Raw genomic sequence first — 18,345 nt, forward strand, 5'->3', positions numbered from 1 at the left:
TGTAATGACCAAGTCAATTATCACTCAAAATACATTCTGAAACTAGACAAAACATAGTAACCTTTCATGTTACAAGTATTATCAAGAGATGGAAATGGCAAAAGTTGGTGTTATGACTTTTCTTGTTTAAAACTTATGAACAGAATCAAATTCGTCCAACTTCAACAAATCCAAGCAAAGTCTTGTTCCAATTTCAGAAGCAGAAGCTTTAGTTTCTTGTTCCAACATATTTCACGGAAGTAGAAGCTTCACTTCGATCAAGTAATTCAAGGAACGGGTATGTTAAGGCCCTCCCTTCTTTCTTTTGGCATGGTCCAAATTATACTGAAGAAACAAGCAAATACACAGTTTCTATAAATTACTCTATTCAAAGAAATAGTAGGGATGTCTATATTCTTGATTCCCCATGAGAATTATTATTATCTTCTGTTCATGGGTCTTAGGATAATACGCAGTTGGAAAAGTTTATCCGGAAGGAGTATTAAGTTTTTTTACATATTTTTCATATATTTCACTCATTTATACATGTGCATTTGCCCATGACCAGATGGCGTTATATATATATATGTATATATGCAATTATATGTATATGGGATATGGAAAAAGGTTACGACGTTATATACGTACCACCACCTGATCAGCTGGTATATGTTGATGATATTGCCCCCAGTGGTCGAGATGATATGATGGGATGCCCTCAGTAGTTTGATGATATTATGTACACCCATACATATGCATGGCACAACATTTATATGCACGTGCATGATATTATAAACATTTCAGAATTTACGAGTTATTCAGATTTAAAGATGTGTTTCCTTATTACATGTTTCATCTATGTCTTTTACGTACTAATTTTGATGCCTTACATCCTCAGTACATTTTTCATACTGACGCCCTATTTCACGGGGCCTGCATTTCATGACCGCAGGTGTAGGTAGGCAAGCTGACGGTCCCCCTTCTTAGGATCCCTGATCACCGAGAGTTGGCGTGCTTCACTTGATCCGGAGCTGCTTTTGATTTTGGTACGATACGTTTGTGTATATATATATATGTGTGTATGTATGTATGTATGTATATGGGTATGACGTGGCTCAGTCCCGTCTTTGAACAGTTATGTTTCTATTAGAGGTCTGTAGACAGTATGTCTAGTTGAGTTGTATGTGGCCTTGTCGGCTTTCAGTTTTGGATGTATAGTTATCTATTGCAGCTTTGCCGGCTCGCCCACTATATTCTGCCTATATACGTACATATGCCTTGATGGCAGGTTTCCTTCTTGTATGTTATTTTTGTAATTTATTAGATGTTACTCAGGTTCATATCTAAGATACATGATTAGGGGTGTTTGACAGGTAGGACTCAGGCACCAGTCGCGGCCCATCGATTTGGGTCGTGACAAAAGTAGTATCAAAGCAGTTCTATCCTAGGGTTGTCTATATACCGTGTCTAGTAGAGTCTTGTTTATGGGCGTGTCGTGCATCACACTTATAGACAGGAGGCTACATGACATATAGGATGTTATCCTCTCTTTTTATCTCAGATCGTGTGATACAAGAATTCATGTTCCTAACGATATGTTATATTTTCAGCGATGCCTCCAAAGAGTACGGCTGCCCAGAAAGGAAAGTCCATGGCTGGTGAGACTACTAGTTGAGCGCCATGAGTTACTAGGGCTCGGGGAGAGTCTCAAGGTGAGGTTTCATCTCACATTTCACATACCCCACCTTTTCTAGAAGAGCTCCGAGGGGTACCAGCTCCAGCACCCGCCCCTGTACATTCAGCACCTTAGCCGTATGCACCGGGTCAGGAGATGAGAGATGCTATTTAGTTATTGACCCGATTAGTAGCCATATAGGCTCGAGGTCAGGAAGTAGGTATTGGTCATGAATATATGTCTATGAGTGCGAGGGTTCATGACTTCATTAATTTAGACCCTCCGGTATTCACTGGATCAGATCCAAACGAGGACCCTCAGGTATTTATTGATAGAGTGCAAAGGACGTTACGGGTAATGAAGGCCACTACAACTGAGTCAGTTGAGCTAGCTTCCTATAGACTCCGAGATGTTGCAGTTAATTGGTATGAGTCTTGGGAATTGTTTAGAGGTGAGGATGCTCCTCCAACAGTATGGCAGAAGTTTACAAAAGCTTTTCTTCGTCATTATCTGCCAGTAGAGCTTAGGCGAGCTAGAGTTAATAGGTTCTTGACCCTTCGGCAGGTTAACATGAGTGTTCGGGAGTACATTCTTCAGTTTGATTCGTTGGTTAGATATGCTCCCACAATTGTATTTAAGATGGAGGATCGGGTGCACCAGTTTGTGATGAGGTAAGAGCCTTACTTGCTTAATGATTGTATATTGGTCTCACTTCAGCCAGACATGGATATTTCTCGTATTCAGGCATACGCTCAGGGTTTAGAGGAGCGCAAATAGAAATAGAGGGCTGATTGTGAGCATGATAGGGCCCAGAATAAGAGAGCGAGATCTTCGGGTCCTTTTGGTGAGTTTTGTGGTAGTCAGAGGCAGCAGTACTCGAGGTATCCATCCCAACCCTCAGCTAGCGCACCCCCTCAGTTTGGCGGTAAGAGATTTGATCGTCCTACATATTCAGGGTTTGGTCAAAATTTCAGGGCCTCAGGTTCTCAGTATAGGGGTGAGTCAAATCAGATGAGGCCACCCTTGCCACGATGTACTCAATGTGGTAAGCAGCATACCGGGCAGTTCCGCATGGGTTTAGGTGTTTGTTATACTTGCGGTTATCTGGGCCACATTATGAGGGATTGTCCAATGAGAGGTGATGCAAGCATAGCTCAGCCGTCGGGATCTGCAGCTAGTTCATAATCATCAATACGCCCCCCTGGGAAAGGTCCCCAAGCACCAATGAGTCATGGTAGAGGCAGAGGCGGAGCATCTAGCTCGAGCAGCCCTCAGAACTGCATTTATGCATTGGCAGGACGACATGACCAGGAGTCTTCGCCTGATGTTGTTACATGTATATTATCAGTCTTCTCATATAATATATATGCATTGATTGACCTAGGTTCCACCTTATCATATGTGTCACGACCCAAACCGATGGGCCGCTACGGTCACCCGATACCTTACTCAACCGAGTACCAACATAACGTATCTTTCTTATTGCATCATCATATACACGTGATATACGGCCTAATAGGCCAACATAATCATTTATAAACTCAAAACATAGGCTGAAAAGGCCGTACAATCTTTCACATACATGACATATGTCTACAAGCCTCTAAGAGTACATAAATGTCATAAAGGTCGGGACAGAGAACAATACACGTCTAAATTATACTAACCAAACAAGCAACTCCGAAGTAAATAGAGCGCACCAACATCTTCCGCTGAGCTGATAGCCTACTTGGAGGGCTCTCGACCTATCTATCGGGATCTGCGGGCATGAAACGTAGTGTCCCCAAGCAAAAAGGATGTCAGTACGAAAAATGTACCGAGTATATAAGGCACATAAATAATTACATAACATACATGGAATAAATATAGAGTAATTGACTCAACCTATCAATCTGGATAACTCTGTAAGTCATAAATTACTTTTAGCATTATGGATATGCGTATGAATATCATGTCGTGCATAGGTACATGTTTCATAACATCATCAGCCTCTGAGGGCATCCCATCATATCATATCGGCCACTATGGGCCAAATCATCAACGTATACCAGCTGATCAGGTGGTGGTGCGTATATAACACCATAACCTTTCCCATATCCCATATACATATATATACCTACATATATACACGTATATAACTTCATCTGGTCACGGGTCAATGTACATGTATGCATTGCATGAAATGTACGTTAATAAAATCTTTCGAAATGTCATAAGACCATTTTGCCTTTGAGTAATATCATAAAGTAAACTCTTTTCAACTTTCATATTTTTCTAAGAACATGAACAAATGATAAAATATTATGACGCATGGAAATTCAAGAACATAGATATCTCTAATACTTCGATGAATAGAGTCATTTATAAAATTTGTGCATCTGCACGTTTCGTTCGTATCGTATGGATCATGCCAAAAGAAAGAAGGGATATCCTTAACATACCTGGAGTAGGAAAAAATACATATGATATTCTTGGAAAAAGATTACACCGTATTCCGTTAGAATCGCAAAATCTCACGTTGCTAGTGTGCTAAGAAATCTCGTTGGATTTTGGTTGAAGAATGAAAATCTTCACTGCCGCAGCGAACTTAACTTGCTAAAGATAAATTTGAAATTGGTAGACATTGAGTGATTGTTGGCGGATAAGAGTGACAGAGAGGGGCAACCCCACAAACAACTTTCTACAATTCTCTAAATCCAACAACCTCAAACTTAAACTAAGTTTAAGGTAATAGTGATTGTTGCCGTTTTTTGGTCTTCAAAATATTAGAAGTGAAGTTATTTAACTAACATAGCCTGTCACATAGCCAAAATGACTAAGAGTCATTTTGGTTAAAGCTTAGCTTGTTGCCACGTTAAAGGTAAGGTTTCTTGTATTTATCTAATTGTTTTAATTAATTAATAATTTATTAATCTTCCACTAACTAATAATTAACCACTTACCTGCGTAATTAAAACTTATCCCAAATACTTAAAATACTACTCATTTTTAATATAACCTTATACATCGTACTATTATGATCATATGGTAACCTTATATGGTACTAGTCCATAAATACGGGGTATTAACGCTCCACCCATATTTTATCCCAACATGCCAAACTTGGACGAAAATTTATTTTCTTTGACTTTCTTCCCCTCTCACCTTCACGAATTTACTCATCACCTGTTTGAAATAGCATAATCCTTCTAATCTCCAAATAATCTTTTCCTTGGACTAACGTCAATTACCTTACGACAAATTCAACGTACAATACTACAGGGTGCAACATCGTCCTAATTTAATACTTCAGGACGTAACATCAACAAAATATTACGGGGCGTAACATCATTCCCCTTTTTGGAACATTCGTCCTCAAGTGTTGACTGATGCTCTTCTCATTTTTATAAATTATATCTCTTGTGAATACCTTAATACTCTCTTTGCCACTTAGGCAATTGTTCTGTGAATAAATTCAAAGGCTAGGGTATTCCCCCCTTTAGGCCTCTTTCTCATACCACGAATTATTGTTGGGATCTTTCCAATCTCGTAACTGTTGCTACCTTCTATCATATAGCCTGTACGACTTTGATCTCGTAAGTGCGCTTATGTGACTCTTCTCCCCTTTTTCCTCTAGCTTCTGGACAATCTCTAGGCCTCACTTCGCAAATATATACAGAGCTTGATGAAGTGTCCCTCTGGGAATTTGTAGGTATACTAAAGTTTTTTCACTCGGTATTTTGTTGAAATTATGATTATTGTTACATCTTGTTTCATAGAACTGGTTATCTAACCGCGTGATTTTTTTATAGCATCTAGGTAGATCATACTATACCATAACTCTTACTTTAATTTATCATTGCTGAGGTCTGCTATCAAATTCTCGCTTACTCTTGTTGCTTATCCAATATGTATAAATCTAAGTCTTTTAATGCTTCCTCATTATTGTTCATTTTAAGAATGATGGCCTAATCTCATGTCATACTTTGTAACTTGTATTAGTCCATTGTTGATTGACCTCAATTTTGATCTACAATTTACTACTTAAAGACTTGAAGCTTCTTACTTAATACATTATTTCTAGGGCCCACGTCTCATCGGGGACATCTGGAGTAATTAGATTTATCCACCTAGGGGTGATACTATATTTCCATAACTGTACTTAATAGCATCCCAAAGTGACTCACCTTATATGGGTATTTTAGTCCCTTACAATTCGTGAATTCCTCTTCAAGTCATTATTCAATCGAAGGCTCAAACGTCATTCTTTATTATCCATCATAATTACACCCTCATTCTATTACCATAGCAGCATTCCATTTATTCTAAACGCCATTAGTCTTAGATTCCCTTGGGTTCATTCAGGTTATACTGAGCTTTGTATAACTTAGAGAAACCATCAGCACTTCTTGTTTTCATGGGCTTAATCGCGAGGACTTACCCATTCTCGTCACCTTCTTACTCTCCCTTTCTTATCCTTATCCCTGACTTTCTAAAACCTTGTCACTTTACCATATTTTAGTTTGCCACTTACATATATCCATTTATACTACTCACAACCTCTCTTCAACTTGCTTGCACCATAGACTTCCTTACGTTATTTCTGGAACATCGAGCGAGACATCGCATTGTCTTTTTTTTTTGTAATTTAGACCTTTTGGTACTTAAAAATCATAGGTTGGAAGGTATGCTACTGACGACGCTGCTATCATTCCATTATACTGAATCCCGCGCTTCTAGCCTCTTATCCATAGTATGGACTATTCATAACCTTATGTATTTGAGTATTTTGTACGTTGCTCACCTTTTCCTTACTTACCTTAAAATATTGCCTCACATTCTTCTATTTCTTCCATAACCTTCCTTCCACATAGGTATAATTTACCTCCACAACCTAAAGCTCTATAGTAATACTTGCACCTCTGGTACATACACAATCCGGTAGGAGCTTTGTACCAACTTCTTATGAGGCTGGTACTTCTTCAAACTGGCTTCCTTGTATAGCCATTATAGATTATGGTTGTTGTGTTATTTCTCTTGAACATATGATATTAAGAGTGATTCTGTCATGTTCTCAAGCACAACTTCTATAATTTTTCTAGGTCTAATAATCAGACTCCTGATTTACTTGGGTGATGTAATTCTTTAGTTTTCTCTTCCTTCTGATCAGCCTTTACGTAGGCTTAAGCTATCTTTTGATCTATGACTCATGGTATCAGTTATTACCTTAGCCTTTCATGGGCGTTATGGAATATCCATGACACAATCTTCTAACAATTCAATCATTTGTCTATGTCCTGGGCTCAATTCTTTCTTTTAACTTATACCGGAGTCTTCTATGGCTGTATGATTGTCAACAAATATGCTGCATGGATAATGCTCCAAAATCTTCAGTGCATTCATAACGTAACTAACTCTGGATCATTGATCGAATAATTCCATCCGTTCCTTCTCAGCTTTCTTTAAATGTAAGCAATTACTTTCCCTGGTCGTTCTGCCACTTGTTGCATGAATACTTGGCTTATCTTAATGCCCACACATATTGAAATTCCATACAACCCATATGATCTTGAATATTACTTTTAATTCTTACTTCCCGTTCATTAGCCACGGTAGGTGCCATTTTCCTTTAGAATGCTTAAAATGTTGTTGCGAGATTGTTGTTACACGACCATTTCCTCTTTAGGTCGTTGTGCTTAGGGTGAAGCCTTATTTCTTATCTCCTCGGCTAGTCTTTCGTTGTAGTACTTAGGGGGAACCCTTGACACTCGTAAAGTTGTGAGCTTATTACGGACCTTTTCGATATCCTTACTTGCCTATAATCAACTGTAGTTGCTTACTTCTATGCCCTTGTGCTTGTATGGTTGCTTCTGAACTGATATTTTGACTGCCTTCCTAGTGGCACTTTCTTTTATCCCCATAACACTCATACCGTACCTTTAACTACCCCGAATCTTGTTTGAATATATCTCAAGTATTATAATGATGTTCTTCGAGGCTGAATTCTCCATGTTGGGTTCTACTATGTTTATCTCACACGATCTGATGACTCGTCTGTAACCTCCAGTTTAGCCATAACTAGGATCTTCCTGACCAATTACTAACTACTCGTTGGCCCATTCTCATATCAATATTCCTCGTAATCTCTCTTGGGTTATTTCCTTTGTCTTAACTTATGTCTCGCATTGGCTCCTTATTTATTAATAACAACTTAGACAGGAACCTTTACTTTCTCTCCTTGACGTTGTGCTTGCACAATATTCTTGAATCGTAGCATATCTGAAAGATTTGGATAAGTGTCATCTCATTCATCTTTCATTTATCGCATTCTTCCTTTACCATTCCATAGTCACTAGAACCACTTAATTCTAACTTAATGTGACATCACTCCATATTCCCCCCTTTAGTGGTGTACTAAGAGCTGAAGCCACGAGGATCTTCCTATAGATGTTTTACCTCATCATCTTTGGCGTCGTTTCTCAACATCAATGATCCTTACTTGCCTTGCAGTAATCCTTCTGTACCAAGGATGACAAATTCCCTTACTCGCGATGGTGAAACTTAATGTAACTAGTACATACAATCCCTTAATCTTAAATTTGCTGACATTGCTTGCTTTAGGGAAGCGTCTTCCTGAAGGACCATTCTCCGAATTTCTCATGAATATTCTTCTGTTGTCCGTCCTATTATTGCCAGAACGCGATCTGAAATTCTCATGATGCTGACTATTATCAAATCACTTTGTCCCTAATCCATATTTAGTTTATCTTGTTCACCAGTCCATATTAATTTCTATTACTCTGGGATCTAACTTTTCCTCTTGGTAATCGTGCTAGAGTTGCGAACTTATTTTTCGAAATGAGGATATGACTTTGTGGTCTATATTCTTTTATTGTCTCAAGGTCTGTCATCTTTTGTCTTTTCCTTCACTTGACTGTAAACTCTGTAACACTGTTTTTTGACCTACCGTTATCATCCGTGTATCACATCTTACTCATAATTCTTCATTAACTCTCTTACTATCTCCCGCTAAATACCTATGTCTACTACTTTACTCTGAAAACTCGAATAAAATATTCTTTTGCTTTTGGCTCCCCTTGCTCCATCCCTTGGCTCTTTCAATTGCCTACCATTCCTTCTTTACCGGGGGCGAAAGCCACACTAAGGTAATATTTATTCCTTCAAGGATTCTAGTGATCATATCTAGCTTTAATATTTTAGGGCGTACCATTTAGGTGTCTCACGAGGAGATCTACGAGCAAACTTGTAATATCCTTCGGAAATGTCAACTATCATAGACAATCCATTCACTATTTTGGTTTACTCTAACCCCATCCAGGTCCTGATGTTCTGTCCTTTTTTAAAACTACACCTGTTAGCCCCCATAGGGCATAACTGAGATGGGTACGGCCAATTATACATACCTCTATTACTGTTAAGGGTAACTCTTAATGCTTATATTTTTCTGCCGAAACTGTAATACTGATAATCTTCATTAACTGGGTGCCTCGTACCTTTCTTCACTTTGCTTCTTTTACTTCTTGAAAGCATTGCCTTTCACTATAAAGGTGGATAAATATTCTTGCCTTAAGGTTCCTTATCAAGAGGCTTACGCCTTTCAGTATACCCATGATTTTCTAAGACCTCACATTTACTTATAATAAGCAGGATGCAAAATCGAGTTCCTCTAAATCAACAATTCCACAGCTATATCTCTTATTGATCGTCTTTCTAAATGTAGGCATCGTCTTATTACGAATAGAAGTTCAGGACTTGAATTCTTATAAGTGAGCTCTACCACACGATCTAGAGTAAGAAGAAAGAGTGACAGCCTTAAATGCCTTGTAGCCTCCTGCTTATAAGTGTGGTGCACGACACACCCATAAACAAGACTCTACTAGACACAACTTGTAGATTCCCTAGGATAGAACTGCTCTGATACCACTTTTGTCACGACCCAAACCGATGGGCCACGACAGGCACCCAATACCTTACTCAACCGAGTACCAACGTAACGTATCTTTCTTATTACATCATCATATACACGTGACATACAGGCCTAGTAGGCCAACATAATCATTTATAAGCTAAAAACATAGGCTGACAAAGCCGTACAATCTTTCACGTACACGACATATGTCTACAAGCCTCTAAGAGTACATAAATATCATAAAGGTCGGGACAGAGTCTCGCCATACCAAGCAATACACGTCTAAATCATACTAACCATACAAGCAACTCCGAAGCAAATGGAGCGCACCAACATCTTCCACTGAGCTGATAGCCTACTTGGAGGGCTCTCGACCTGCCTATCGTGATCTGCGGGCATGAAACGCAGTGTCCCCAAGCAAAAGGGACGTCAGTACAAAAAATGTACCGAGTATGTAAGGCACATAAATAAATACATAATAAGCATGGAAGCAATATAGAGTAATTGACTCAACCTATCAGTCTGGATAACTCTGTAAGTCAAAAGTTACTTTTAGTGTCATGGATATGTGTATGAATATCATGTCATGCATAGGCATATATTTCGTAACGTCATCAGCCTCTGAGGGCATCCCATCATATCATATCGGCCACTGTGGGCAAAATCATCAACGTATACCAGCTGATCAGGTGGTGGTGCGTATATAACGCCATAACCTTTCCCATATCCCATATACATATATATACATACATATATACATATATACATACATATATACACGTATATAACGCCATCTGGTCATGGGTCAATGTACATGAATGCAATGCATGAGAAGTACATTAATAAAATCTTTCGGAATGTCATAAGACCATTTTGCCTTTGAGTAATATCATAAATTAAACTCTTTTCAACTTTCGTATTTTTCTGAGACCCATGAACAGATGATTATTATGACACATGGAAATTCAAGAACATAGATATCTCTAATACTTCTATGAATAGAGTCATTTATGAAATTTGTGCATCTGCACGTTTCTTTCGTATCGTATGAATCATGCCAAAAGAAAGAAGTGATAGCCTTAACATACCTGGGGTAGGGAAAAATACGTATGATATTCTTGAAAAAAGGTTACACCGTATTTCCTTAGAATCGCAAAATCTCACGTTGCTAGTGTGCTAAGAAATCTCATTGGATTTTGGTTGAAGAATGAAAATCTTCACTGCTGCAACGAACTTAACTTGCTAAAGATAAATTTGAAATTGGCAAACATTGAGTGATTGTTGGCAGATAGGAGTGACAGAGAGGGGCAACCCCACTAACAGCTTTCCACAATTCTCTAAATCCAACAACCTCAAACTTAAACTAAGTTTGAGGTAATAGTGATTGTTGCCATTTTTTGGTCTTCAAAATATTAGAAGTGAAGTTATTTAACTAACATAGTCTGCCACATAGCCAAAATGACTAAGAGTCATTTTGGTTAAAGCTTAGCTTGTTGCCACGTTAAAGGTAAGGTTTCTTGTACTTATCTAATTGTTTTAATTAATTAATAATTTATTAATCTCCCACTAACCAGTAATTAACCAATTACCCACGTAATTAAAAATTATCCCAAATTATTTAAAATACTACTCATTTTAAATATACCCTTATACATCGTACTATTATGATCATATGGTACCTTGTATGGTACTAGTCCATAAATACGGGGTATTAACGCTCAACCCGTATTTTATCCCAACATGCCAAACTTGGACAAAAATTCATTTTCTTTAACTTTCTTCCCCTCTCAGCTTCACGAATTTACTCATCACTTGTTTGAAATAGCATAATCCTTATAATCTCCAAATAATCTTTTACTTGGACTAACGTCAATTACCTTACGACAAATTCAACGTACAATACTACAGGGTGCAACATCGTCGTAAATTAATACTGCAGGATGTAACATCGATGAAATATTACGGGGCGTAATGATATGTTACTCCGCTAGTTGCTGGTAAATTTGGAATAAAACCGAATTGGTTAAACCTTTTGAGGTATATACACCTGTTGGGGACTCGGTGATAGCTAAGCATGTACATAGGGGTTGTATAATAGTAGTTCATGATCGAACTACCGTAGTAGACTTAATCGAGTTAGATATGGTAGAATTTGATGTTATAATGGGTATGGATTGGTTGGCTTCTTGTCATGCCAATGTTGATTGTAGATCAAAGATAGTCCGATTTCAGTTTCTGGGGGAGCCTGTTTTGGAGTGGAAAGGTAATATGGCATCGCCAAAAGGAAGATTCATTTCCTATCTCAAGGTAAGGACGATGATTAGAAAGGGTTGTATTTATCACTTAGTTTGGGTTTAGGATGTGGAAGTGGAGTGACCAACCATTCAGTCCATCCCTGTAGTTAATGAGTTTCCCGATGAGCTTCTAGGTCTACCGCTAGAGCAAGAAATTGAGTTTTCTATTGACCTACTACCAGATACACACCCAATATCTATTCCTACCTATAGAATGACCCCCCGTAGAGCTAAAAGAATTGAAAGAACAATTAAAGGACTTACTTGGAAAAGGCTTTATCTAGACCTAGTACGTCACCGTGGGGAGCACCTGTTTTGTTTGTGAGAAAGAAAGATAGTTCCTTACGAATGTGTATTGATTATAGGCAGCTGAATAAGGTGACGATCAAGAATAAGTACCCACTCCCTAGAATTGATGATTTATTTGATCAGCTGCAAGGTGCCAAGTGTTTTTAAAAGATAGACTTGAGGTCCGCGTACCATCAGGTAAGGGTTAAGGATGAAGATATCCCGAAGACAACATTCAAGACTAGATATGGGCACTTTGAGTTTCAGGTTATGTCGTTCGATCTGACCAATGCCCCAGCATTATTCATGGATTTTATGAACCGTGTGTTCGGGCCTTTTTTAGATCTGTTCGTAATTGTATTTATCGATAATATATTGGTATATTCTCGTTCAAAGGATGCGCATGCTAATCATCTGCGTACTGTGCTCAGAGTTCTACAAGAAGGGAAGTTGTATGCAAAATTTTCTAAATGTGAATTCTGGTTGAACTCTGTAACTTTCCTTGGGCATATCATTTCGGGTGAAGGCATCTGGGTGGATACACAAAAGATTGAGGCAGTAAAGACTTGGCCTAGACCCACAACACCGACGGAGGTTCATAGCTTTCTTGGTTTGGCAGGTTATTACAGGAGATTTGTAGAGGGATTTTCTTCCTGTTCAGCACCTTTGACGAAGTTGACTCAGAAGGAAGAAAAGATTCAATGGAATGATGCTTGCGAACGGAGTTTCCAGGCATTAAAGGATAGATTAACGTCATCACTGGTTCTAACACTTCCAGAAGGGACCGATGGTTACGTTATCTATTGTGACGCTTCAGGCATTGGATTGGGTTGTGTGCTGATGCAACATGGTAAGGTTGTGGCTTATGCTTCTAGACAACTAAGAAAGCATAAGAAGAACTACCCAACCCACAATTTAGAGTTAGCTGCGGTGATTCATGCAATAAAGATGTGGAGTCACTACTTGTATGGCATTCATGTTGATATCTACACGGACCATAAGAGCCTCTAGTACATCTTCAAGCAAAAGGAATTGAATCTACGTCAAAGGAGATGGTAGGAGCTACATAAAGACTATGACATTGATATTTTATACCATCCAGGGAAGGAGAACGTAGTAGCCGACGCCCTCAGCCGTAGATCTATGGGTACCCTATCATATTTATAGCCAGAAAAGAGGGGAATAGCCCATGAGGTTCATCATCTAGCTAGTCTTGGAGTTCGGTTACTGGACTCAGGTGACGTTAGAATTACTCTTCAGGATACAACAACATCCTCTTTAGTAACTGAATTAAAGGAATGCCAGTACAAGGATCCTATGTTAGTTTATTATAGGGATACCACCCTTTCGAAGGAGAAGACACCATTTGAAATTACAAAAGATGGGGTCCTCAGATATCGAGAACGATTATGTATGCCTAATGTTGCAGAGCTGCGTCAGCAGGTTATGGGAGAAACTCACTATTCTCGTTATTCTATCCATCCAGGAGCAAAAAAGATGTATCATGATATCAGGGAAGTGTATTGGTGAGACGGAATGAAAAAGGATATAGCAGAGTTTATTGCTCAGTGTCCTAACTGTCAGCAGGTTAAAATTAAGCATCAGAAACCCGGTGGGTTATTGATAGGTTTACACAGTCAGCCCATTTTTTGCTCGTTAGAACTACATATTCCTCAGAGGATTATGCGAGGCTTTATATCAAGGAGATAGTACAACTGCATGGTGCCCCTGTGTCTATTATCTCGGATAGAGGAGCTCAATTTATAGTTAACTTTTGGAGGTCCTTCCAAAAATGATTAGGGACTCAAGTAAGTCTTAGTACAGCATTTCATCCCAGACAGACGGACATGCTGAGTGTACTCTTCAGACATTGGAGGATATATTACGAGCTTGTATAATAGACTTCAAAGGTAGTTGGGATGATCATCTGCCGCTTATTGAGTTCGCATATAATAATAGTTACCCTTCCAGTATTCAGATGGCTCCATACGAAGCTCTTTACGGATGGAAGTGTAGGTCGCCTATAGTATGGTTTGATGTTGGAGAATCTGGATTACATGGGCCAGACCTGGTTCAGCAAGCCATAGAAAAAGTAAAGTTGATTCGGGATCGACTATTAACAGCTCAGAGTCATCAGAAGTCATATTCTGACGTGCGGCGTCGAGATTTAGAGTTCAGGGTTGATGACTGGGTATTCTTAAAAATGTTACCTATGAAAGCTATGATGAGGTTTGGCAAGAAAGGCAAACTTATCCCATGGTATATTGGGCCTTATAGGATCATTCGGACAGTGGGTCAAGTAGCATATAAATTAGAATTGCCCTCGGAATTGGAGTCTGTTCATTCAATTTTTCACGTATCTATGTTACGAAAGTGCATTGCGATCCTATCCGAGTGGTGCCCACGAATGATATACAAATTACAGAAGACTTATCAAACAAGGAAGTTCCGATTGCCATCCTAAACTGACAAATCCGCAAGCTGCGGAATAAGGAGGTAGCCTCCATGAAAGTACTTTGGAGAAATAACAATGTGGAAGAAATGACTTGGGAGGCCGAAAAAAACATGAAGTCTAGATATCCCTACCTATTTCCTCCTCGAGAGAAGGGTCCGACTGAGACATCATAATCATAAGGTACGAGTATAAATTCTTGTGTTGGTTATTATTATTGGTCATGTGAGGCCATTGTCGTTATTCATAATTATGGTCATGCGTGTCGTTGAATTGTTAAGCTTCTACAGGGAGAATTGGTAGTGGTGTTGTTACAAAGGTGACCTTGCTAAAGTTTATATAGATCCCAGAGAGTTGAACATTTGAGGATGAATATTTCTAAGGGGAGAAGGATGTTACATCTCGTGTTTTCATACGTTAAAAGTTTTGTCTTCAATTAATCGACGTAGACTCGGGGATGAGATCATGTTGACATTAACGTACTTACGCTATTTATAACAAGCGATAAATAAGTGTTATGAAGGATAAAGGGGTACATGGATTAACGAAAACGAGTTTCGTTGGAAGTGGCCAACTTGGAATAAAATACGGGTCGAGCGATAATACTCAATAATTATAAACTATTACCATAAAAGGTACCATATGACCACGGTAGTATAATGTATAGAGTATATATATAGTATATTAAAAATAAATAGAATTTTAAGTAATTTGGGGCAATTTTTAAATTATGCGGGTAAGTGATTAATTACCGGGTAACGGGACATTACCCCGTTAACTAATAAGTGGATAAAACATAATTAATTATAAGATACGTGGAAGCCCTCCCTAATCAAGATAATGACTCTTAAAATCATTTGAGAGGTGGAAACCTTATGCCTTATATCGAAGACACCTCTTATATTATAATAGTTTGTAATGACCAAGTCAATTATCACTCAAAATATATTCTGAAACTAGACAAAACATAGCAACCTTTCACGTTACAAGTATTATCAAGCGATGGAAATGGCAAAAGTTGGTGTTATGACTTTTCTTGTTAAAAACTTACGAACAGAAGCAAATTTGTCCAACTTCAACAAATCCAAGCAAAGTTTCGTTCCAATTTCAGAAGCAGAAGCTTCATTTTCTCGTTCCAACATATTTTACGGAAGCAGAAGCTTCACTTCGATCAAATAATTCAAGGAACATGTTTTTTAAGGCCCTCCCTTCTTTCTTTTGGCATGGTCCAAATTATACTGAAGAAACGAGCAAATACACAGTTTCTATAAATTACTCTATTTATAGAAATAGTAGGGGTGTCTATAGTATTGATTCCCCATGATAATTATTATTATCTTCTGTTCATGGGTCTCAGAATAATACGCAGTTGGAAAAGTTTATTCGGAAGGAGTATTAAGATTTTTACATATTTTTCATACATTTCACTCACTTATACATGTGCACTGGCCCATGACTAGATGGCGTTATATACGCATATATATGCAAATATATGTATATGGGATATGGGAAAAGGTTGCGACGCTATATACGCTCCACCACCAGATCAGCTGGTATATGTTGATGATATTGCCCATAGTGGCTGAGATGATATGATGGGATGCCCTATGTGGCTTGATGATATTATGTACACCCATACCTATGCATGGCATGACATTTATACGCACGTGCATGATATTATAAACGTTTCATAATTTACGAGTTATTCAGATTTAAAGATGTGTTTCCTTATTCCATGTATCATCTATGTCTTTTACATACTAATTTTCATGCCTTACATACTCAGTACATTTTTTGTACTAATGCCCTATTTTACAGGGCCTGCGTTTCATGCCTGCAGGTGCAGGTAGGCAAGCTGACGGTCCCCTTCCTAGGATCCCTGATCAACGAGAGTTGGCGTACTCCACTTGATCCTGAGCTATTTTTGATTTTGATACGATATGTATATGGGTATGACGTGTCTCAGTCCCGTCTTTGTATAGTTATGTTTCTATTAGAGGTCTGTAGACAATATGTCTAGTTGAGTTGTATGTGTCCTTGTCGGCTTTCAGTTTTGGATGTATAGTTATCTATACCAGCCTTGCCGGCTCGTCCACTGTATTCTGCCTGTATACGTACATATTCCTTGAAGGAAGGTTTCCTTCTTATATGTTATTTTTGTAATTCAATAGATGTTACTCAGGTTCATATCTTAGACACATGCTTAGGAGTGTTTGATAGGTAGGACTCAGGCACCCGTCGTGGCCCATCGGTTTGGGTCGTGATAAAAATGGTATCAAAGCAGTTCTGTCCTAGGGTTGTCTACAGACCGTGTCTAGTAGAGTCTTGTTTATGGGTGTGTCATGCACCACACTTATAGACAGGAGGCTACAGGACATATAGGATGTTATCATCTCTTTTTATCTCAGATCATGCGATACAAGAATTCATGTTCCTAATGATATGTTATATTTTCAACGATACCTCGAAAGAGTACTGCTACCCAGAAAGGAAAGTCCGTGGCTGGTGAGACTACTAGTCGAACGCCACAAGTTACTAAGGCTCGGGGAGAGTCTCATGGTGAGGTTTCATCTCAAACTTCACATACCCTGCCTTTTCCAGAAGAGCTCTGAGTGGCACTAGCTCTAGTGCCCACCTCTGTACATTCAGCACCTCAGCCAGATGCACCGGGTCAGGAGATGAGAGATGCTATTCAGTTATTGACCCGATTAGTAGTTGCACAGGCTCGGCGTCAGGGAGTATGTATTGGTCATGCAGACAGGTCTGTGAGTGCGAGGGTTCGTGACTTCATTAATTTAGACCCTCAGGTATCACTGGAGCAGATCCAAATGAGGACCCTCATGTATTTATTGATAGAGTGCAGAGGACGTTAGGGGTAATGAAGGCCACTACGACTGAGTCAGTTGAGCTAGCTTCCTATAGACTCTAAGATGTTGCAGTTAATTGGTATAAGTCTTGGGAATTGTTCAGAGGTGAGGATGCCCCTCCAGCGTTATGGTAGGAGTTTATAGAAGTTTTTCTTCGTTATTATCTACCACCAGAGCTTAGGCGAGCCAGAAGCTACCTCATAGACACCCAACACCTCCATAATTAGTTGTAATGAAGTAGCATCACACGATGAGAAGATGATAGTATCATCAACATATGCTAGATGATTAACCTTAGGACTCCATTTTGGCAAGCCAAATCCACAAAAGTATAAGTTTAGATGTAGAGCATTCAAACCTCTAGACATAGCTTCAACATCTAAAAAGAATAATATAGGTGACAAGGGGTCTCATTGCTTAACTTCTCTGGTGGCCTCAAAAAATCCATACGGCTAGCCATTAATTAAAACTGAATATAAGTTGTTAGACGCAATGCCAAACACTACACCAATGAACCTTTCACAAAAGCCCATTTTTCTCAACACTTTAGTCATGAATATCCAACAAAGTCTATTGTAATCTTTGGTCATGTCTAATTTTATCACTACATTAGGTCCTGCCCTTGTCATCAACCTAATGTCAGTAAAGATTTCTTGAGTTAACAACACATTTTCTACGATGCTCCTTCGTTTAAGAAAACCTACTTGTTTGTCTGAGATGAGATTAGGAAATAGGGGAGCAAGCCTTTCGTTAATAACTCTTCAAAAAACTCGTAGTTGCTCAAACTAATAAGTCACATATCAGAAAAAGTAGCAACTTCCTTCATCTTAGGAAATAGCACCATATCTGTGTGAATAATAAACCTCACCATGTTAAATATA

This window comes from Nicotiana tabacum, chromosome 22, assembly GCF_000715075.1.
Source record: "Nicotiana tabacum cultivar K326 chromosome 22, ASM71507v2, whole genome shotgun sequence".
In the NCBI taxonomy this organism is placed as follows: domain Eukaryota; kingdom Viridiplantae; phylum Streptophyta; class Magnoliopsida; order Solanales; family Solanaceae; genus Nicotiana; species Nicotiana tabacum.